Consider the following 23,724-nt stretch of genomic DNA (forward strand, 5'->3'; position numbering starts at 1 on the left):
TCAATCAAAAAAGAAGAACCGACCTCTTTCCTGGTCCAACACCTCAAAGCCACAGGACATGAGATTGACTTTAAAAATACCAGAACTATTGCCAAAACTGAACACTTCAACAGCAGAATAATCAGAGAAGCCATAGAGATAGAAAAACGCCCAAACAGCATGAATAAATGAGATGACACCTCCCGCCTACCAGCCATTTGGAAACCTGCCCTCATGAACAGACGAGTACCTAACATGAAGAAGGACACCAGACCCACACCCATGAGGGCCACACAAGATGCCACCACCACACTTCCATGTAGAAAGCAGACTCACACCCATACAGAAGATGAGACACGACCACGGACCAGAAGCCGCACTGCAGCTGCATCACTACCCACTTCAAACCCCTCCGAGCCATACATGAAGCAAACTTACACCCACCATGAAGATGCAGCACGACCACGAACTCGAAGCCAAACAGCAGGATCACAGCTCACCAGCTCAAATCCCCCAGCAACTAAGACTAACCTGAGCACAACCAAGTCCCCACCTGAACAGAACATGCCTCCAGCCAATCAGAACACGGCCAACCCCCCAACCAATCAGAATACAGCCAAACCCCCAACCAATGAGAACACACCCCCACCCAATCAGAACACAGCCAAGCCCCCACCCAATCAAGTCACACCCCCACTAGCAGTTAAAAGGAAGAAGCAGCTGCAAGCTCACATCACTCTGGGAAGCACAGAGCCGAAGACACAAGCCTGAAGATGATGAATGAGACTTCATCAAAATGTTGCCTAGATACTTCCAATCTTACATGTGAGAAAACCCGAATAACCAAAGATACACACACACACACACACACACACACACACACACACACACACACATACATACACACACACACACGTTTTCTGAGGTTTTTGTGGGTATTTGTATGTGGATCTTTGGTTATTCAGGTTTTCTCCCGCGTAAAATTGGAAGTATCTAGGCGACGTTTCGATGAAGTCTCATTCATCATCTTCAGGCTTGTGTCTTTGGCTTTGTGCTTACTCTGAGAAGCAGAATGCCGAAGACACAAGCCTGAAGATGATGAATGAGACTTCATTGAAACGTTGCCTAGATACTTCCAATTTTACACAGGAGAAAACCCGAATAAGCAAAGATACACACACACACACACACACACACACACACACATATATATATATACCCAGTGGTGGTGAACCTTTTCAGCACCAAGTGGCAAAATGGGAGTGTGCGCACGATGAGCGCATGCGCCGAAAACTGGAAGAGGAGCTCTCCGGAGTGCCACGTGGGAATGCTGGAAACCGGAAGCTCGCTGGCGCACTGGCCACCTGGTCTTCCAGTTTCTAACCCATGTGTGCACATGAAGACCAGCTGGCCAGCATGTACATATGTGTCGGGGAACTGCTCTTCTGGTTTCTGGCACTCCCACACACATGAGAAGACCAGCTGGCCAGCATGCATCCACTCACCAGAACCCAGAAGAGCAACAAGCGAGGGCTGGCATGCCCAGAGAAATGGCTCTGTTGCCACTTCCAGCATGCATGTCGTAGGTTCGCCATCAGGGATATATACTATAGTTCAGCCCCAGTATGCAGAACTGGATACTGGTAGTCCTAGGTCAAATTACTGAAGATGCCAAAAATTGTAATCTGAAGCTACTAATCATCATTATAGAGAAAGTTGAACATATTATGGTTTTGCTGTGATCCAAACCAAAAAGTTTTGACAGATGTTTCACTCATTGATGTCCTTACTTTTCTTCTCCTGTACCAGGTAATATGTGAACAGGTAATAAAGATCTTCTATCACAAAGTCCTGCCAAACTTCCAAGAGATGAAAATAAGAGTGCAATATATATGCAATTAGTGAATCACTTTTAAAATCATATTTAGTTCAGTAGGAAGGAGGGAGGGAGGGAGGGAGGGAGGGAGGAAGGAAGGAAGGAAGGAAGGAAGGAAGGAAGGAAGGAAGGAAGGAAGGAAGGAAGGAAGGAAGGACAGATGCCTATCTATTTCTAGCTGAAGTGAAGAAAAGTTTTGTATTCAACTATTTTCCAATAGACATAGAGGTTGTGATTACTTAAGACAAATCAGGCAAAGACCTTGCAGTTGTGTTCACAGAATGTGTTGAATATGTTCTGTTAAATGTTAAGATGTATGGTGTGTGTAGGGGGGGTTGACTTTGTGTATAGTACAAACTACCCCTCTGGTTATTTGGTGGTTCAATGTATAGTCCAAACCCAGACAATGTATTAATTCTGTAACTAGGTTAAACATGTTGTTGTGTACAGCAGTTTGACAGGAAGTGCAAGAGACAGAAAATGAAAGGTTTTGAACAAGAGTCATCTTGAATGGAAAGTAATCTGGGAATGAAGAAGGATCAAAGAAACATTCATGGCAATGGGATTTACACACCACTGACAAACTGATAAAAAGTCTGTTAGAGACCACTGGGAGGTGTTCCTTTAGTAGCTTTCACTTGAATCTAAGTTTGAAACATGGGTTCCTTCAGGAATGTCACATCTTTTTATGTTCTCCATTTTAACCATTCTTATTCATTGCTGAGTTTACACCCCGTTCCAGCCAGAGGCAGCAGAAGAAAAAGTGCCTTAAGAAACAGAGAGAGCCTTGGGGATTCAGTAATGGGTACACAGCACGCATACCATAATCATTCTTTTGATTTGTGCTCAGATATGTTTTCTCCTTGCCTTGCTGAGAATGTGTGCTTTCCCTCTGGATTACAAATAATCTGAATCTGGATAAAGCCATTACAAAGTGCCCTTCAAAACACTTGCCTGCATCCAAAATGAATCTGTGACTGAAAGCCTAAACACAACGTTTTAAAACTTTGGGAATGCAGTGTTCGTATGTGTGTACAACTTTCTTTCTTTCTTTCTTTCTTTCTTTCTTTCTTTCTTTCTTTCTTTCTTTCTTTCTTTCTTTCCATCTATCTATCTATCTATCTATCTATCTATCTATCTATCTATCTATCCATCCATCCATCTATCATCCATCCATCCATTCATCCATCCATCCATCTTAAAGCAGTATGAGGAACATAAACCAACTGCATATTTTTCATTTCAAATAATGTTAAAAATTTCAAACCTTTTATTTAGACACCCATATATACCGAAAATAATTGCCACTATGTTTTATCAAGTTTAAAATTAAACAACAGGGTACATAAAGCCTAAATCAATTAATGAGAGTCTCTTTATATTTAAGGCCCATTTTTTATATCCATTGCGTGTGGGGGTCCTTTCCAGAGATAAGAAGGAAAAATTCCCATTTTCTGATTAAATGCCTGCAGCATCATATTCCTTTCACATATAATAGAATGAAAAGCATCCAATTTAGAAGAAACTGCTCTTTATCCTGGTTGATACTTGGGGCTTTAATCTAAAAAGACCATAGGTTCCAAGAACAGGCCAAAGTCAGAATAGTTTGAGATTTCGGAATACCTAAAAGGCCTCCTGAATGTCATGCAATTTTAAAGTAATACAGCACTCTGCTTATCCCAAAATCAGGAAACTTAAAATGTGACAAACAATTAAAAAGAAGTAGTTAAGGGGAGGGGGGATTCAACCATTCAGTTGCTTAAAAGTTGAGATCGTCAGATTGCAAATTTTAGTTGGCAGTTGTGCTTCTGAATCAAGGGCCTTTTTATATCAGTTCAGGACAGCAGTTTGCTAATTTAGAAAATACATGTTTTTGAAACCTTTCCAATTATACCAGTCAAGGGCTTTTCTGAGGTAGAGTAGAAATTTTATTTTTGCCATGCTGCTTTTTAACTTCTGTCCAGGCAGGATTTTCTCTGATTTTATAATGAAGTGAAGGTCTTCACCTGAGTTAGCTAAAAAGAATACATTTCTAAAAATTGTTTCTGGAAAGGTCCGGGATTAGGATGGTCCAAGAGGCTAGCAGAAAAAGGAAAAAGGCATGGAACTGATTCTGGATCATTCAGTTAGGGTGCTCCACTCTTATCAAAATGGCCAGGCAGGGAAACAGATAAGTAAATTAGGACTAAATAAGTAGTTGCCCTAGAATTTGGTTTAATATTGTTTATCTGACCAAAATGCCCTTTTCCCCAAAAATTGAAGTTCAAAGTTTTGGAAAAGACTCTCTTTTCCCTTTTGGGGGGAAGAGGATCATATTGCTCAGTTAAAAACCACTGGGATTTCATAATTTGCCACCATTTGCCAGAAATGATGTAGGGTCTCCCGCTTGGGCAGGGGCTTGGACTAGATAACCTACAAGGTCCCTTCCAACTCTGATTATCTGTTATCTGTTAATTTGGTTGTTTACATGTTTGGTTGAAATTGATCTCACGTGTTCTTTGAAGTGTGTGGACACTGGAGCAATCAAAGAAATAAGAATGAAGAGAAGAATGTTGATCTTATTTTTTGGTCCCTGGATTCCCTAATAGAATGGATGGCTTGGCTTTTTTCTGATGCGAAATCTTGTTCTGAGATCTAGGTCCTCCTGGAAGTTCGGGCTAGCAGACTGATTAATTATGTGTTATCAAATCATTGTCCATTCCTAGGGAATCACATGATCCTTCCCTCACCTGGTCTTTGAGGTCTTCCAATGATACGCTCATTGCCCTGTAACTGATTCCATCCACTTTGCTTCTGGTCTGCCTCTTCTTCTGTTTCCTTCCGCCTTTTCCTGCATTAGCACCTTCTCTAAAGAGCAATGTCTTTGCATAATGTGTCCAAAGTAGGACAATTTGAGTCTGGTCATTTGTGGCACGAGTGAGAACTCTGATTTGTTTGATAATTCGCTTGTTTGTTTTCTTGTCAGTCCATGGTATTCTCAGGAATCTTCTCAACCCCAAAGTTCAACAGCATCAACACTCTTCCTAACTCCAAAGCCCTATTTTGCTTCCATATAGTGTCACAGAAAACGCCATGGCTTGTGTGATTTTGAACACATCATAGCATTTGAATGTATTTTCAAAGGCCTTTGTGGCTGCCTTACCAAGTGCTAGTCTGCAACATGTTCCAAAGATGCTTTTTTTCAGAAGGCAACTGGACTTCCTTGTTTTTTTCTTTTGAAGACGTTTCTCTTCTCATCCAAGAAGCTTCTTCAGCTCTGATTGGATGGTGAGAAATGGAAGGATTTATATTCCTTGCAGACAGCTGGTTATTTGCATCCTTTTAGACGGTCCTTGAGGCCACTTGCAGGTTTATCCGTGTCCTCAGGGTCACCTGAGTAGTGAAAATAGGCATGGAGCCTTCTTGGCTGCAGGATGTTTTGTGCCCTGTGTCCCTTTCCTGTTGAAGACAGGGGGCAGACTGTTGGGGATGCATCTGTGTTGCCTGCATCTCAAACTGAAGTGTGAATGGTTCTTGTAATCTGCAATTTTTTTCCGGAAAATTCATTCATACTCCCGCACCATTCAAAGGGTCTTCATCCCAAAGTGCATGGCTAAAAGATTATGGAGTTTCTCAGTCATCCACATCATTGTTGTCCCAAAGATGCTCTTTGCCAGGAGGTTTTTTTCCAGTTCAGCTGTCTGCAAGGAATATAAATCCTTCTATTCCCCATCATCCAGTCAGAGCTGAAGAACCTTTTTGGATGAAAAGCAAAACATCTCCAAACAAAAAACAAGAAAGTCCAGTTGCCTCCTGAAAAAAGCACCTTTGGAACAAACATGACCTGGATGACTGAGAATCTCCATAGACTTTTAGCGTGCAACATATTTCTTTACTGACAGCACCTTTACAGTTGATGGTAGATCGTAAAAGACAGAAGCTGTCCACCACTTCAGTATCTTCATTGTCAATTCAAAAGCTGTGTGAGCTTGCACTTTTGATTATCAAGGTAAGGGCTATCAGAGATGGATTATAAATTTCTGAATGACCACTAGATGGAACACGGATTTGGATATGTCTTTTTTTCCCTCTAGTGGCTATGGGAATTTATGCAGATCTAGTAATTGCTGCTACATGTGTTTGAATATTAGTAGCTTGGGTTGATAATTGGGCTGTTCGTTTGAGCTCCAAGCAAAAACCAACAGCCTAATCACTACTAAAGTTTAAGAGGGTTTTCAAGGTTACTTTCAGAGGTGATATTCAGCAGGTTCTGACCAGTTCTGGAGAACCAGTAGCAGAAATTTGAATAATTTGGAGAACTGGCAAATACCACCTCTGATTGGCCCTGCTCCCATCTATTCTCTGCCTCCCAAGTCCCAGTTGATCAGCTGGGTCTTCTTTTGTTGCCCTGCACAGGAGAACAGAGCTGGAAAAAAGGTTAGTGGGGTGGGGAGGGAATGGGATTTTGCAGTAACCTTCCCCCAGGAGTGGGGAGGGAATGGAGATTTTACAGTACCCTTCCTCTGCCACATCCACCAAGGCACATCCACCAAGCCATTCCCACAGAACCGGTAGTAAAAAAAATTGAATCCCATCACTGGTCAATTTTCCATGTAATGAGAAGTTGAGATGTTTACAGGCAGGCAGTTTTAACATATGTAGAAGACAGGTTTTACCTGGAAACATAGCTTATAAATAGCCGCTCAATATAGATGACAAGTAGTATGTATATTATATTATAATACATAATAATGTATATTCACTACGCATTCTTACAAAATCAATATTGTATTAATTTTGTATATATACTTCGTATAAAGCAGTATGATATAAGTTAGGGGATATTGGTAGAGGTACATGGTTACCAACTTCTCCAGATTGTGGTCTTTGTAGAAAGTTCAAATATAATATTCCTAACTTATGGCTGCTACCTATATGTCACCAGCCTCACTCTTCCCAATGCAGAGACATAAATTCTTTGCCATCTGAACACCAATAAACTTGTCACATTTCAAACTGACTGCTAGGCATTTATTGACAACTTTTATATTCCACTATTCTGTCAAGGAAGAACACTATGATAGTTAAAATGTTAAATGAATATTAATTTTTAATTATTAGTTTATTTATGTTCTACCTTTCTACCCACAAAGTGCTCATGATGGCAATCTAAAACAAAACATAATGGAAAAAAACTGAAATAATTATCAATACAATTAATCACAGCTGAAAAACACTCATCTATCAACCAACCCTGGAACAGAATACAATCCATAACTTTTAGGAAAACCTTCTTGACATAGATTGATTTTGGAGGGATGGATGGATGGATGGATAATGTTAATGATGATGATGATAATAATAATAATAGACCATTTAATCAGTGGATGCAGCAAAATTTCACAAACTGACTACTTAGAACGCCATAACTAAGTTGCTAAAATCATTTACTGGAAACTATGCCAAAAGTTTGGATTTGAGTATAGTAACAACTACTGGGAATATCAAGTTAAGAAGGTTCTAGAAAATGAAAAAGTCAAGATCTTGTGGGACTTCAGAATTCAGACGGACAGGCATTTGGTCCACAACATGCCTGACATAACAATAGTTGAGAAGAAAAGGGTTTGGTTCATTGACATTGCAATACCCGGTGATGCACGAATTGTAGACACGCAGCAAGAAAAAAATCACAAAGTATCGGGACTTACAAATTGAAGTTGAGAGACTTTGGAAAAAGAAATTATGCATTATCCCAATTGTAATTGGAGCCCTTGGAGCAATACCTAAAGGGCTGCCTTGCTATTTCAAAATCCTGAAATTATCAGACTTGAATAGCCTGATTCTACAAAAAACCATCCTACTTGGAACAGCTTATATCCTCCAATGCTACCTGAACAGTTCCTAGGTCCTTGGTTAGGACTCAAGCTGTTGAGCTACCAACCAGCCCCAAAGGCTCTGAATCTCACCACAGATATAACAACAACAACAACAACAACAACAACAACAACAATAATAATAATAATAATAATAATAATAATAATAATAATAATAATAAACATATGCACATAAATACATGTTTATGAAGTATTGAAGTATTTACTCTGGGGGCAGGGAGGAAGGGAATTTAGAAATACTATACAAGCAAGTTAGGAGAAAGCTGGGCATTGCAGAGGATTCTTATCTATACTGAATTTTTTTCCAGTGCAATCTTTTTTTTTTTTATGTCAGATGAGGGGTTGAATTATCTTAAATTCAGAGTTGTTTCTTGTTGGGCAAATGCAATATTGAGGTGCAGGCCTGTTTTAGTGAATACACAACACATTTTCATTTTTCAATTTCCATCTCCAATAAATTCAATTCTGCTCTTCTCTAAATATGTGCAGTCTATTGTAAGTTCTGCCATATCCTCTTTGAAAGAATCAGCAATAATCTGCTGCTGCAGTGCAAAATTCTATCTGCTAAACCCAAGCAAGTAATATAAAATTCTTCCCACGTGCATCCATTTCAAGATCTATTTATCTAAGTCATGACTGTTTGAGCAGAATGCAGAAAACAGTTCAAAGTAGAGAGAAAGAGAAAAACTTCTACCTAGCTATTGCCCTCAAATCCTGAAGTAGTGTTTTCAATAAAAAAAAAGGAATGTACGAGGATTTCCTAGGATAAGCTCCAATGTTTCTATCTAAGCCTCCTTCCAACTTAGCATGAATGCTTTTAAATCAGGTTGAATGAATAATTTCAAGCATATTTTATTTATTTATGAAATATATAGGCTCCTCAACCTATCACTAGTCTGGGTGATTTACCAAGGGGAAAAATAAGTCCTGGCATTGCATTTCTTTGGCAAGTATCTAGTCTAGCACTTTTACATGGAACTGTCTCATCCTTCATACTCATGGCTAAACGTACTGTGTTGGCTTTTGCTGCTCATGAATGAAACAGGAAAAAGTAGATCAACAGTTTAATGTGAGGATTAGTCCATAAAATATGATATGCCAAGAAGTTGAGGGGAAAAGGAATGAGTCAGTGCTCCAAGAGTGAGAGATGGGGCCTTTGCTCAGTGGCTGAACATCTTTACACAAACAGGTTCCAGGTTCAATTTGGAGGTAAGTCCATAAGCTGCACAAGGCAGATACGCTCTATATATGTAAAAGTGAGAGCAAGGTGAAAGAATGGATCTTGTGGGAAGGAGGATGAAGAGGAAGAGATAAGAGAATAATAACAATAGCAACAGGACTTAGACTTACATACCACTTTACAGTGCTTTACAGCCCTCTCTAAGTGTTGTGGTCAGCAGGATTGGACAGTAGTGATGAGGTTGGGGAGGAACATGGGCCGGGCCTGGAGGTGAGGAAGATCCAGAGGAGGGCACTGTATCAGAGGCAGAGATGGAGCCGGGGCAGGCTGGCAGTCAGCAGCTGCCTTCAGACTCTGACAGAAGTGAGGTGGAGGAGCTTATGGAACTGGTTCCCAGCCCGCGCATGCACAGAGCTAGCAGAAGACAAGAACAACTGAGAAAGCAGGGTCAACACAGGAGTAAGGCCTCACCTCAGAGATGATTGGCCCCTCCCATAGGCCATAAAAGAGGAGCGAACAGGACATGAGCTTTTTCAGAAAGCATTTAGTTGTTCAGAACACAAGCTTTGAAAAGCCCTGTTTGACTCTATGTCAAGTTTGGCTTTGCCCTGTGTCTGGCAATTAGTTATCTGGCCACATTCCAAGTGTGATAAGGTGGGTGTTTATCAACATTCCCCTGAAAGACTGATTATGAAGTCTTGTGAATGAACATAATTCACAGTTGTGAGAAAAAAAGAGGTTTTGCCAGGATTAAGATTCTTTTCTATGCTTTCTAAGGAAGCCTAGGTCAGAATACTAAGTGGTTTACAGAGTCATATTGTCCCCAACAATTACCTACCTTGGAAGTATGGAAGGCTGAGTCAACCTTGACCCTGGTGAGATTCAATCTGTCAAATTACAGGCAGCTGCCAATCAGCAGAAGTAGCCTGCAGTACTGCATTCTAACCACTGCGCCATTGTGGCTCCTAATAATCCTAAATGAGCAAGAAAATGAAAGACTTAGAAGCTTGAATGATTGAGCTAATTCTCTTCCCCACTTTTTTGTGCTTATGAATCAATGTTGACTCGTGACCACTGGTTGGAGAAGTCATCTTGGCAAGGTTTTCTTCCTAGGGCTGAGAGTGAATGACTGGTCAAAGGTCACCCATCTGGCTTTGTGCTAAATACAGAACAATTGTGCTCTGTGTTTCTGGGTTTTTAGCCTGATGCCCTAACCACTACACCATTTGACTCATTTTCCACTTTAGAAATGATTGTTAGAAATGTTTGAATGTCAGGTTATGAATGTGGGAATTATATCTCCAGAAATGATATCTTTATTCCTTTATTTGTGTTTATACTGTACATATGTGTAATGATATTTGAAGATAGTCTTGGGGAAGGTATAAAAGAATTGTTAACAGAGGAACCTGGAGAAAAAAAATTACATAGTCCAGAATTTGAAACAAACATGAGAAACGCACTCCAAAAAATCCTGCCTTGATTTTGTTTAATATACAATAGGACAGAGAGCAACTTGGAGTAGATTTTGGCTTCCATAGCATTCTTGAAATTGCCATGGTGGCTTTTTTGACATGACTTACCTTAAAGGATTGATAATATGTATGTGAATGGGAGCCATCTGGCAACATAAGTCAAACCATTGATCAATCTAAATTAGCAGTGGGCTTGTATTTTGTTTCACCTCTGATTTTTTTTAGATTTTGAATTATCTATGCCATTGAGGCATCCCACACAAACATAAAAATTGCTAATTTCTTTTTTTCTACTAGTCAAGTGGGGAGGAAAGGAAGGGATCATGTGTGGTAAAAATGCTTGAAATAAAAAGAGGGTTTTGTAGGTATTGGGTTGGATTCTTTGGAAGAAGACTCTAGCACTGGACTCATGATACAATCAAGCTCCATAATGTGACCCTGGATTGGCCCCTTGATCTATAAGAATATCATTGCTAACATCACAGAGACCCCAAGACAAAGAAATAATGAAGTGAAAGACTGGATAGCCTCATAGAAGTATTGAAACCAGTAATCTTCTAAACAGCAATAAAGGAGGTTATTGCTTCTAATTTATTTTTAACAAGTTGCTTTGATCTGTACTAGATTTGGGGTGATCAATGGGAGTTTTTATATTTATACCCCTGCCTGAGAACTCTGGAGCACTAGAACATCTTCTACTGTAGTAGCCTGCCTTTCTACCTTTTGTCCCCCAAACTTTGCCTGACTGCCCAGAAATCCTGAACGTTGGCTAGAAAATGTCTAGGTTATTCACTTCCAGAATCAACTCTAGACAGTTTCATAAAATTAAAAGAAAACAATACATTATAAAAAAGGCAACATTCATCTGAGAGAACAACATAATATTCTTTCACATTACCCCAAATTTCAAAAGCCCACCAAATACCCAAGTCCTGAGGAAAAAATCACATTTTAAAATATTGCTTAAAGGCAGACAAAGTGGGGACTGTACACACCTCCAAATGGCAAGTGCTGTGGCAGAGAAAGCCCATTTTCTGGATGCTGCTAAATTATATCATTTAATCAATCACTTTAGGAGGCAAGCAGGCCCTCAAATAGCTAGGTCCTGTGTCATAAAGTTTAATAGATAATGACCAGCACCTTGAACTGCTCCTGAAAGCCCTATGACAGCCACTGAAGATCAGGTAGCAGGGATGTAACACAGATATAATAAGAGTTACCCATTGCTACCCCAACTGCTGCTTTAGGGATCATAGGCAGCCCCTTATAGAATACATTGCAATAGTCCATTTCCACTATGAGTTGACCAAGGAATGAGTGACCATAACAGCAATCTCTTGATCTCTTGAGGAAAATGTAGAACAGGTGCACAAACTGAAACTCCTCTAGCGGTTGAAATGTATTTGAATATTAGTAGCTTGGGTTGACAGTTAGGCTGTTGGTTTGAGCTCCGAGCTTGGCAATTTGGTTGCAAACGTTTCATCACCATTCAAGGAGTCATTATCAGTGTGTTTTGAATTGTGGCCTGGAGGAGATAGATAACTAGGAATGGCAAGAGTGCTCTGGAGAAATCTGCAAATCAGAGGTGAATGGGGGAAAAAATAGAGTTTTCAAAGCTATTCTCCCAGAATGAGATGCTAGATAACAAACTGGGCAAACAGACAAGCAAGGACCAGTTCATCTCCATCTTCCTTCTCACACAACGCAAAGGAAGAATTGATGCAATGGACAACTGCACAGCTTAGGAGTAATAGTGTGACTGTTTGGGAAAACAGATCAGTCACAAGTGGAAAACAGAAATAAATTTACCATATGTTTCCCACAGAAATCTATTTCTTGAAGGTGTATCTTAATGCAATAACAATAATATATGTATCTGTTGAATTTATGTATTCAAGCAAGTTCTAAAGATTTGTATCATAAGCTGATTCTGTATATTTATACATGAAAGAGCCTACATTTAATAAAATGTAACTATCCAATTATAAGCAAATTATCAAGTCTAATAGCATATTCAGAGGGCCAATATAGCAAACTACATCAATAAATGAAGTGTTTAATTTGCTGTGAATGCCTATGTTTGGGTTTATTATTATTTCTTAAATCAAAGATGTATTTTCTGTTTAATTGATGCTTGATAATACTAACATTTTGTAAACCTTATAATATAAAATCTTCTTCCTTTTCCATGCAAGAATATGCATGCTCTGATATATGATGGGTTCGCATATAATGGTATACTATAGTTTATTTTTTAAAAAATGCTTCTCACTCATTTTGTGGTGAGAAGCAACTGACAAACATTAATAAACTACACTAGAAAAATTAATTGGTTTCATACAACATGGAAAACAATATAATTGATAGTTTATAGCACATTTCTGTATGATTTTCCCCTCCCATCTGATGGTCATGATTAAATTTACTTTGGATATGACATTAATATTAACAACATTGGAAGTCTATAAATTTCAGAAGCAACTCACAAATAACTTAGCTATATAATATGGGTTGGGGTTATAGTTAGAGCATGCTAGAACACAGTGTCCATTCACATATCCAATATGTAGCTGTATATTGGCTGTGTTGCTGTGTTCATCTGGTCTAAGCAAAACAATGGGAAAATAGAGAAGTGTAATTGGTGCATGGATGGCTTTAGCTAAGACAGTCTCTCTTCATTTTTCATATAGATTTAAAATTGTTAAGAAGAAAAGAAGCTGGTCAACTGAGATTTGCTCTAGAATAAAGTTGTGGATGGAAACTTTTCTTAATATTATGGGAGGACTGTCTAAAACCAAATTAATCTTAGAATGCTTAAGCAAGCATTTAGGAGAAACACGCAGTCATAAACACTTCAGGAAAATATGCACGCAAAGCCCTTGAGAATGTTTGGGAAGGATCCAAGCATTCTGGAAAGCTGTGGTATGCCTAAATGTGGTATGCCTAACCTTAGTGACTAACTCTGGGCAGGAATGGAACATGTAATCTGTGATACAGAATTATCACATTTATTTATTATTTATTGATACTGTCTAGAATATATGAGGTGATGAGCAAACAAAGAAAACAAAACAAAACATTTCAGTGAATAGAAATTGAAGGCAATACTCATTACATATTGGATATTTAGATATTTTTAAAAAATTGTTGGTGCCTTCAAGTCATTGCTGCCTTTAGACTGCTTATACAAGTCCCTGTAGGGTTTTGTTTTGTTTTGATTGGGTTTTTTTTTTTTTTGCAACATTTTAGAAATAGTTTGCCATTGCCTCCTTCCCAGACAGTGGTGGGATTCCATTTTTTTTTACTACCGGTGCTGTGGGCATGCCTTGGTGGGTGTGGCAGGGAAAGGATACTGTAAAATCTCCAGTCAGAGGTGGTATTTGCTCATTCTCTGAACTACTCAAAAATTCCACTACTGGTTCTCCAGAACTGGTCAGAACCTGCTGAATACCACCTCTGTTCCCAGAGAGAGAGGGAGAGAGAGTGCCCCAAGGTCACCTACCTTGTTTTGTCTTTGAGGCAAGAGTGGAACTCGTGGTTTCCCATTTTCTAGCCTGGTGCCGTAACCACTACATCAAACTGATTCTCATTTACATATTAGGCATGTCATATTTTACTGTACTTTTAAGTTTCTTCTTGTATTATTTTTGTGGGACGATAGAGCTTAGAAGTCTGTATATTATGGGAAATTATGGATATTTACTATCTAATAAATTTTCATGATTGAGAAAGAACTTCAGTCTGGACCTCCTCAATGTAATTCAATAGATTACCTTTACACCATACCAAATTGTAACATGTTCCCACCTTCAGACTGGGAAGAACTTCAGAAGTAATCCTTTATAAAAGAAGACTCCAAAATGGTTGCCAGCAAGCTGGCTAGTTAATTCTAGGACATGAAGCCACGCGTCTTAAAGTTGCTGAGATTGAGAAATGCTTTAAAATATAATGCACAGTTCAGGAAACCTTATTCCTACTACACCACTTCTTTATTAGTACCAATGTCTATGTAAGGCATTGAATCAACTGTGCAAGGTCTTCATTGTTAAAATGATTTAACAGTGAGATCTTTATTCTGTGTTAATAATTACAGTAAATTGTTCCTCTGGGTAAGGTCTGGCAGAAGATATCAAGCTTACATTGAGGACTGAGCTTTGGCCTTACTAACAATAACAAAATTAATCAAATTCATTTCCATTTGCCCCCCCAACCCCAAATTACAGATGTTTCCCCTCTCAACACATCCAGTTCTCCACTTGCAAGATCCATATGACAATATTTGCTTCTTTAGAGAAGTGTCTTCATTAATGCATCCAAGATGTGCTTGGAGATCCTAGCATAGAGGTCTACTTGGCAACTTTAAGACTTGTGGACTTTGGGAGACTTCCGGTTTGAAGGGCTTCGGCGACAGACAGAAATCCGCGATCGTGCACGGTTTCTGTCTGGGCTCGCTGCTGGAGCGCCCCGAGCCAGCTGGTTTTGAGGCTAAGCCACCTGTAGAGGTGGTGAGGATGGGGGAGACTGCCAGCAGGGTTGAGGAGAGCCGCATCTCTCCTCCTCAGCTAGCCATTACTACCTTTCCTGAAGGCAGTTGCAGCGATGGTCAGAAATGGCCACCACAAAGGAGAACTCCACCGGAAAAGAATGTGCAGGAGGAAAATAAGAAGTGAAAGTTTTGGCTGACTGGTTTAAATTGTAAAAGCAACAACTAAGGTACCCTGGGATTTAAACTTACAAAAAAATAACATCGCTCCCAAAGAAGAGTCAGAAGCAGTGAAGGAAAGTGAAAAGGGAAAGGTTTGGCTTTTTTCTTCTTCTCTCTCCTTCCCTATACTGACAACTAAGAGATTTAAATAAGAAATCAGAAAAATCCACTTTGACATCAATAGGCAATTAAGATGAAAATAAAACAAAATGCCAAAGGGATAATAAAGATTTCTGGACATTAAAATTTTTCTTTTTCATAAGCAGGAAGGGAGAGAAAAAGAATAAGGGCAGGATCTGGAAGAGGGAGGAGACTGCCTGGAATTAAAAAGAATCTACAGTAAAACTTCAACAAGACTTCTTAAAGATACATTTTAACTGAAACTTTGCAACTAAATAGTAACCCCAGGAAGAAAAAGTGAAAAAAAAGAGCAAAAAAGAAACAGCTTGCAAGTATTTGGATTATTTGGTGATCTTTGGATTTTTGGTTATTATATTTGAATGACTAAAATCAATCAGGTGGTTGTTTAAAAATTTATACAATGGCACCACTTCTGGATGAATTGAAAATGGAAGCTAAAAAGTACAAAGAAGATACACAAGAAGGGAAGGGTTCTTTTGGCTTCGTTTTTCAATTCTTAGAAATGGAGATTTGGAATTACGAGAAACAACAAGAAATGACTGCAAAACAAGAAGACTGGGACAAAGAAGAAGCCATCTTTAATGGACAAGCAATTTTATGTGGGGAAGAAAAAGGAAAGGAGGGAAAGAGAATGGAGAATTTAAGACTTAAAAAAACAACCAAAGAAAAGAAAAATAATTAGAAAAATAAGTATAATACTGGAAAGCAACAGAAAAGGAGAATACAGAAGAGAGAAATAGAGGTAGAGAGACAAGGGAGTAAAAAGGGGAGAGAGAAGAAGAGAGGGAAGAAGGAAAGGAAAAGAAGTTACAAAGGACCGGAGCAAGATATAGAGAAACAGGACCTATTTAGAGATAATGGGTGAAAATCTAACTGAAAAAGGGATTCTGTAAAGCTACATAAGATTGTTTTGTTATATTAGTAATAGAAATAACTTTAGAAAATTGGAAACAACGTATGATTAAAATGAGGGATAAAACAGTGTAATTTAGTGAAATGTTTGTGAATAAAATAAGTGAATAATTAGTTAATGTTTTATAAAATATAAGTGAAGAGGGGGGGGAATTAACTATGGAAAGCTTACAATTGTTCCCATAGAAGTATGATATTTAATTGAAAAGTGATGTTAAAGATGTTAAGACTTTAATTAATATTAATATTAATGATAGAATTGAATTGGAATGGAATGTTGTTTTAATTATATACATGTATATTTTTTTTCTTTTTTTAAGAATACAGTGTGTATTTTAAGAATGTACCAAGCAGAATCCAAATGGAAGTTATGTATTATATTGAACATTACAACTTTAAGAAAAAGATATAAAGGCATCATACTCCAATCAGTAACTACAGGAGAAATTTTGTTTAATGAAAAAAGATAATAGATAATTGAAACAGGACAGACAAAAAATATAAATACAATGATCTGAATTGAGATGAGATAATTAAAATAAAATTGAGAAAATTAAAAGAGGGGAGAAGCTATGCAGAAAATGTAAAATAGTAATAAGATATGGAATAGAATATAAAAATGAGCATGAACCTGAATTTGTGTCTGTACAAAGAAATGTAACCCGGGATTACGCTACTTTCAAAAAAGATGTTTTATTTGTTTTTGTTTTTTTCTCTTTGTGAAAACTCAAATAAAATTTACAAAAAAAAAAAGACTTGTGGACTATGCTGGCTGGAGAATTCTGGGAGTTGAAGTCCACAAGTCTTATAGTTGCCAAGTTTGGGGACCCCTATCCTAGCACATATGTGACTACAATGAAAACTTCATGTATTTCTGCACACAACTTAACTCAAAGGCTAATCTACTTCTCAGTAGTGAAACTTTTTTTTAATGAACATGTTTTCTGTCCATCATTCTATAGATTAGTAAGTGTTCAGAATGGCAACTATCCAGCACCTGGCACAGTGAAGCAATGAAGTTGCAGGAGAGAAACACAGCAGCAGAAATTTAAAAAGTAAAATAAAGTGTTAGAATAGCAACTGGGTAACAGTTGACATGAGCGGCCACAAGATTACCCATTACAGATCATTCCTCTCAGGAGTGAATTCTAACAACCAAGTGTTGCTAAAGGTCCTCTTCTAGCCTCAGTAGATAGTTTTCAAAAAGGAACTCAGTAGAAAAGTAGGTTCATAAAAGAGAAGATGGTTCTTCAAATAGCCTGGTCCTGAAATAAACAGACTCAATATGTCCATGACTCTGTTACTAAAATTACTATCCTACTTTTCAGTAGGTGTAGGGATACATTTCCAAGTGCTAAGGATGGTTAGAAACTCAAGTATCAGAATTATGGACTTGTAAACAAATAGGCTCAGCTCAATCTTCCAAGGTAGCAATTTAGAACTCATTGCAATTAAACAATTAAATCATGGCCACCCTCTATTATATCAGTTAATCTTACTTGTAAAGTACTTTCCACTATAGAATTACTGTACTGATTCTCTTGCAATACAGCCACATTGGATAACAAGCAGACTGAATTCCACTGTGTTTTTTTATTGTATTTAACTTTATGCCATAGCACCTTCCCACCCACCCAAATAATACTGAGTGATCAGAATTCTTCAAGCAATGGATCCTTGAAGAATTGGGCTAGCCTGAAAGAATATTTTCCTGCAACAGTCAAAATCCACTCCCATGATTGGCACATCTTGTACCACTGCCAGCTTCCTTTCTGCTAATACCATCTGTGGTCAGATTCTGATCAATAAGCACACTCTAAAAATGTGCTGTGCTATTACTTTTATAAAGAGGATCAAGTCCCCTCGCCTCAGAAAGTCTATTCAATTCAAAATATTTCAATAATGGATAGGGACACTAGCAGGAAAATTACAGAATGCAGGTTTTGTACCGATAAACTTTTGAACTTTCATTGAACTTGTATATTAAGAATAAGCAGGGTTTTTTTTCCAAGAGAAAAATTCACTAGACAACCAGCAATTTTTCCTTCACATGGTTAAGGGAGATGTTCGATTTGGCTAAGGAAATAATAGTAATTTATGTCTTTGATAATTGAGAAGAATTATAGTTCTAAACACAGAAAAGAGCAACTGTCACCTGGCCTCTGTGAGTCAGAGTCCTTTTAAAGTAGTAAATTCTACCTTAACCATAGGGAACTGTCAGTGTGTAAGAAGAGAGAGGATGGGAGAGGAAGAGGTAAGATGAGCAATCTTGCTTTTAACATGGAAATAGTTTCATCTTTTGGGCTTTTGCTTAAATTAATATTCCCTTTCAAAATTATTGCAACATCCTCCTTTAGACAGATTACTCCCTCCTATTTGCTCTCTGGCAGTGTTCTCATAATATGCGTAACTGTATCATAGATGGAGCTAGCGCATTGTGCAAACACCAGGCATCAGTCAGTTCCAAGGCCTGAGGGGTGTAGTTTAATGCAAATCATCTTGGGGGTTGTTTGGGATTAAACTAGCCTAATCTAAGTCAGCAGCATTGCTGGAATAGGGACAAGAATGTTAAAGGGGAATTACTCTTCTTTTCCTGTGAGTAGTACAGAGCCTAGAGTAGATCTACAATGTAGGGCTGCTCTAGAAATTTCCTCTTGCTGCTCATTTTAATTTTCACTTCTTCCCATGGGAAAAAAAAAGAGGATGGGATAGTGAATGACACCACCTTGATTTGTAATTTGTGTAGGTGTACAAAACAGGTTTTTTGTTTTTGGCAAAAACCGTCTTGCCACCTTCTTCATAGCAAGTGAGTCTCTGGCAATGATGGTCCCTGTCCACACCAATGTATTTAACTTCAGAACAGTGGGATATTGGATGAGCTATGTTGTGTAAACAAAATCTTCTGCAAACCTCGCAAAGTGTACAAGAAGAAAATGAGGACATCTCTTATGCAAAATTATGCTCATGTATTGGTGTAAACTCAGAAATCACGACTATAAATAGAAATGCAATTTATCTTCTTGCCATATTGGGGAACACTGTATCTAAGTGATATTTGTGATTGCTCAGATTGCTGTCTAGGTCAGGGGTAAATAAATGCAGCCCTAGGCCATGTCAACCTCAATTGCACATAACTTTCAGCCTCATTTCAGAAGCTGGCCTCTGTAAGTGATCTGCTCAGAACTCTTATAAGAAGAATCCTGCTCCTTTTCTTACAGACAGCTGCTTGAGAGCTAAAGAAAATGTCAGAAACCAAAGGAAAGACTTGATGGCTTTACTCAGGGAACCAGGACAGAGCAAAGTGACCGGTCCAAATAGAAGTTGAGACCATAAGACACAATAACCTGGAAATAAAGAGAAACTTTCTGACAGTGAGAACAATCAACCAATGGAACAGTTTGCCCTCGGAAGTTGTGAAAGCGCCATCACTTGAGACTTTCAAGAAGAGATTGGACCGCCATTTGTCAGAAATGGTGTAGGGTCTCCCTCTTGGGCAGGGGATTGGACTAGATGACCTATAAGGTCCCTTCCAACTCTGATTATCTGTTATCTGTTAATATCACTCTGGCAAAACCAGGCTTCTCTTTCTGAAGATCCATCTGAGATCAATATTCTTCAGGAACAGGGCTCTGCAGTTTTTCTAGATAGTTGTTTGCAAGGCTAATTATAAAGCTTCTCCACTGGTATCTAGTCATCATTGAAGGAGATCCTTTTCTGGATCAACTGAACAGTTTCCTTCCTTTCCTGGTTAATTGTTTCTTTATCAGGTTCAGCATCTTCTTGGCCATGCTGGAAACAGGAGAAAGCCTAAACAAAGAACCAGTAAGGATGGTTTACTGTGAATAAAATTGTTGAAAAAATTGATCTACACCTGATTATAGTAGTTGCCTGGTTAATGAAATCAGCAAAAATTCCCAAGTATATTAGTGATGGTGGTACAGGTAATCCTCGACTTATGACCACGACTGAGCCCAAAATTTCTGTTGCTAAGCAAGACAGTGGTTAAATGAGTTTCAGCCCATTTTACAACCTTTCTTGCCACAGTTGTGAAGCGAATCACTGCAGTTGTTAAGGTAGTGATGTAATTGTTAAGTGAATCTGACTTCCCCATTGAATTTGCTCATAGAAGGTCGCAAAAGGGCATCCCATGACCCCGAGACATTGCAATCGCCATAAAAATGAGTCAGTTGCCAAACATCTGAATTTTGATCACACGAGGCCGCAATGGTCGTAAGTGTGAAAAACAGACTTTAGTCACCCTTTTCAGTGCCATTGTAATTTCAAACTAAATGAACGTATGTAATGTAAATTGAGGACTACTTGTAAATATAGTACTTAATTACATGCATATATGTTATGTCCCACCTTCAAAAATAAACAGATAAGGCTGAAAGCAGCAGTCCTCACAAATAAAAGCAGCAACCAGGAATCTTTACTGATTACAGCTGTGGTTAGCCTTCACAAAATAATCCAAAATAATAGTTCCAATAAATCCAAATCCCAACAAGATATTTCAGATTTAAATCCTCCAAACCAAAGTCTTCAGTTCTCCTTGCAAACAATTTGTTCCCGACAGCGTGCAGAGTCATCCCTCTTCCTTTTATAGAGCAGCAACTAATTAGTCTAATTACTGATCTGCCCTCCTCCTGTGCTCCCGTTGGTTTCTTCTCGTAAGGAGACGCCTGCTTCTGACATCCACCCAGCGATTATCTAAATTATTACTTTCACCTGAAGACTCCATAAGTTCCTCATTATCAGCCGTTCCCGGCTGATAACCTGATTGAGAAGCCGAAGAGGTTGAAGGTTCAGGCCGGTCCTGCAAATCAAATGTGACCTCCCTTGTAACATTCGCCTCCTCCTCATCATTGCAATCACTAATACTTGCTGATTCATACAAGTCCTCCTCGCTGGAACTTTCATTCAAAAAACCTGTAGCTGGTGCCGGAATCACAACACATATAATTGCACAAGAATTCATAATAGTTGAACGATACCCCTGGTGTAATTCTTTCACGTGACCCATAGCTTTGATAGCATCATGATGGGATTTTTTTTTAAAAAAAGAATAATAACATTATGCAAACTGTTTTCTGTACAGGACAGACAATAGGCATGGAGAATTTCACACCAGCTTTTTTAAAAAATGGAAAATAGAATCTATTGCCATTTTTTCCTCTCTCTCATTCTCTAAATCTTTTTACCATTGGTCTGTTTCATGGAAAAATGCCTCAGATAAGCACTGTGGCCCAGATGGCTGCTCATTTACCAACATGGATGCCGATGAATGTCATCCTTTATCAATGGGCAGACATTCTGGCTTGCCTCAAAAGCATCTGCAGAATGTTATACCACAGCAGCTTATCTGGCAGACATGCTAGCATTAATTCTTCATTGGGCCATAGAAAATTTAAACAGAGAGAAAGACTGGGAAGGAGGGAGAATCAGAAGCAAGATGTAACATTGCCCTTTCATTGAGGGACCTGCCATTTTATGTATCTTTCGATTTCACTTCTTTATAGTTGACACTGAAGCACATGTCCTACTGATCTTTATATCAGCAAACTTCCCTGAGGCAAGGCTATTATGTACCGATGGGATGCAATGCTACTGGCTCTAGTTCACAACTACAGTAATACTAGTTCAAAAGGGCCGGCTGAGTGACCTCTTGACTAGGTTTATATGATTTAGATAAGACAGCAGCTTTCTCTGTGGAAATCCCCATATTATGGAATGTACATCTAGATTTCCACACAGTAATTTCTTTTCCCATATTCCAGAAAATTATTTAAAACCTCTCTATTTTATCAGGTGTCCCACCCCATTTAATGGGATCTGGGAATCCTTCTGTACGTTTGTGCATTACTGTGTCTGTTTTCATCCAGTGGTGGGATTCAATTTTTTTTTACTACCAGTTCTGTGGGTATAGCTTGGTGGACATTGCAGGGGAAGGATACTGTAAAATCTCCAGTCAGAGGTGGTATTTGCCTATTCTGTGAACTACTCAAAATTTCCACTACCGGTTCTCCAGAACTGGTCAGAACTTGATGAATTCCACCTCTGTTTTCATCCTTTATTTTCTAAGGTACGGATTGTTTCTGATGTTCTTTATGCATCCAGAGTTGCACAGCTGGGGTGCTTAATAAATAAAGTGAATAAATAAATACAAAGCTATTGCCAAAGAAGTTGTAATTGAATTAAGGAATCAGTTCACATTTTTACAAGTTTCTTTGTGCATGGGCTTTCTGCAACAGGGATCAAAAGAGATGATAAGCAAGAAGTATGGTCCTAAATGTGTCCTTGTACTTTTGTTACATCTGCAGTTTGCATTCTGTTTTTCTTATAAAACCACTTCGCTTGTGTCATCCATAGCAGAAGTAGAGAAGAAGAAAAATATTCCAGGTGATGATTACTTCACCCCAGACATTTATAACCCGGTGCCATCAGAGCAGGATTTGGGGGTACAAGAGAGCTCTCCAGATGCTTCAGACCTGATTTACAGCATTGTGAAGGAAATGAACTAATGCACCATGCCAGTAAGTGCACTCCTCCTTGGTAAATCTTTAGATCTTTCAAAATGGCAATCTGGCAACATTCATTTTGTGCTTTCCTCCAGCCTCCTAAATTTGGTAAAAACAACCATTTGAGCTATTTTTGCATGGTGGGAGGAGGAGATTTTGTACAAGCAAAATAGGTATATTTTGATCCCCGGCACATGTTTAAAGCACTCTTTAACTCCTTCACATCTCCAAGCTGTCCTTGCAAAATGGACTTTGTTCCACTTATCTTTGAAATAGCTCCTTTGACATGCCAGTTTAATCTAAAATTGATTAACTGAACAGTTCCCCAATATATTTGAATGGCAAGTTCTTTAGGTACCAGAAAGTATAGTCAGTAGACATGGCTATGGCTAGGGTAGTCGAAAACATCTGGAGGACATCAAGTTACCTACTGATTTTAGCCATTCCAGAAGCCTTTAGCACAGGGGTGTCAAACTCAATTTCACTGAGGGTGCATCAGGGTTGTGTTTGACCTTGGGGGGGGCAGGTGGGCATGGGCTGTGTGGACGTGGCCAGGGTGGGCATGGCCATGTTGACATCACTCATGTCAGGGGCGCCTGTGGTGGCCTGAATGCTCTGCCAATGAAAACAGGCTCTCAATCTCTGTTTTTGGCTGGGACAACCTTCTGCAATCCTCTGCCAGTGAAAATGGAGCTCAAGAGGGCCCTCCCGAGCTCCGATTTTGCTGTTAGATGGTTGCAGGAAGCTGTCCCAGCTGAAAATGGAGATTGGGAGCCTGTTTTCTCTGGCAGAAGCACCGTGGGCAAGTCTTTGCTGTTTCCAGGGAAGCCCCATGGGCCAGATCTGGCCCGAGGGCCTTCAGTTTGACTCCTCTGCTTTAGCACATTCCCCTAACAAAAGCTCATCTAAGGCAGTTTACAACAGTCTTCCTAGCTGCCTATTAACATACTAGTTCCCGGGCCTGCAACATATTGCTTACCCAGTTCTTTTGACCTCTCATTTGCTCCTGTTTCCATTCAAGTCTAGGCTGACAAACACTGAGAACTCTCTGATCTTGTCCTACAG

This window comes from Pseudonaja textilis, chromosome 2, assembly GCF_049901715.1.
Source record: "Pseudonaja textilis isolate UNSWEBS1 chromosome 2, rPseTex1.2, whole genome shotgun sequence".
Taxonomy (NCBI): domain Eukaryota; kingdom Metazoa; phylum Chordata; class Lepidosauria; order Squamata; family Elapidae; genus Pseudonaja; species Pseudonaja textilis.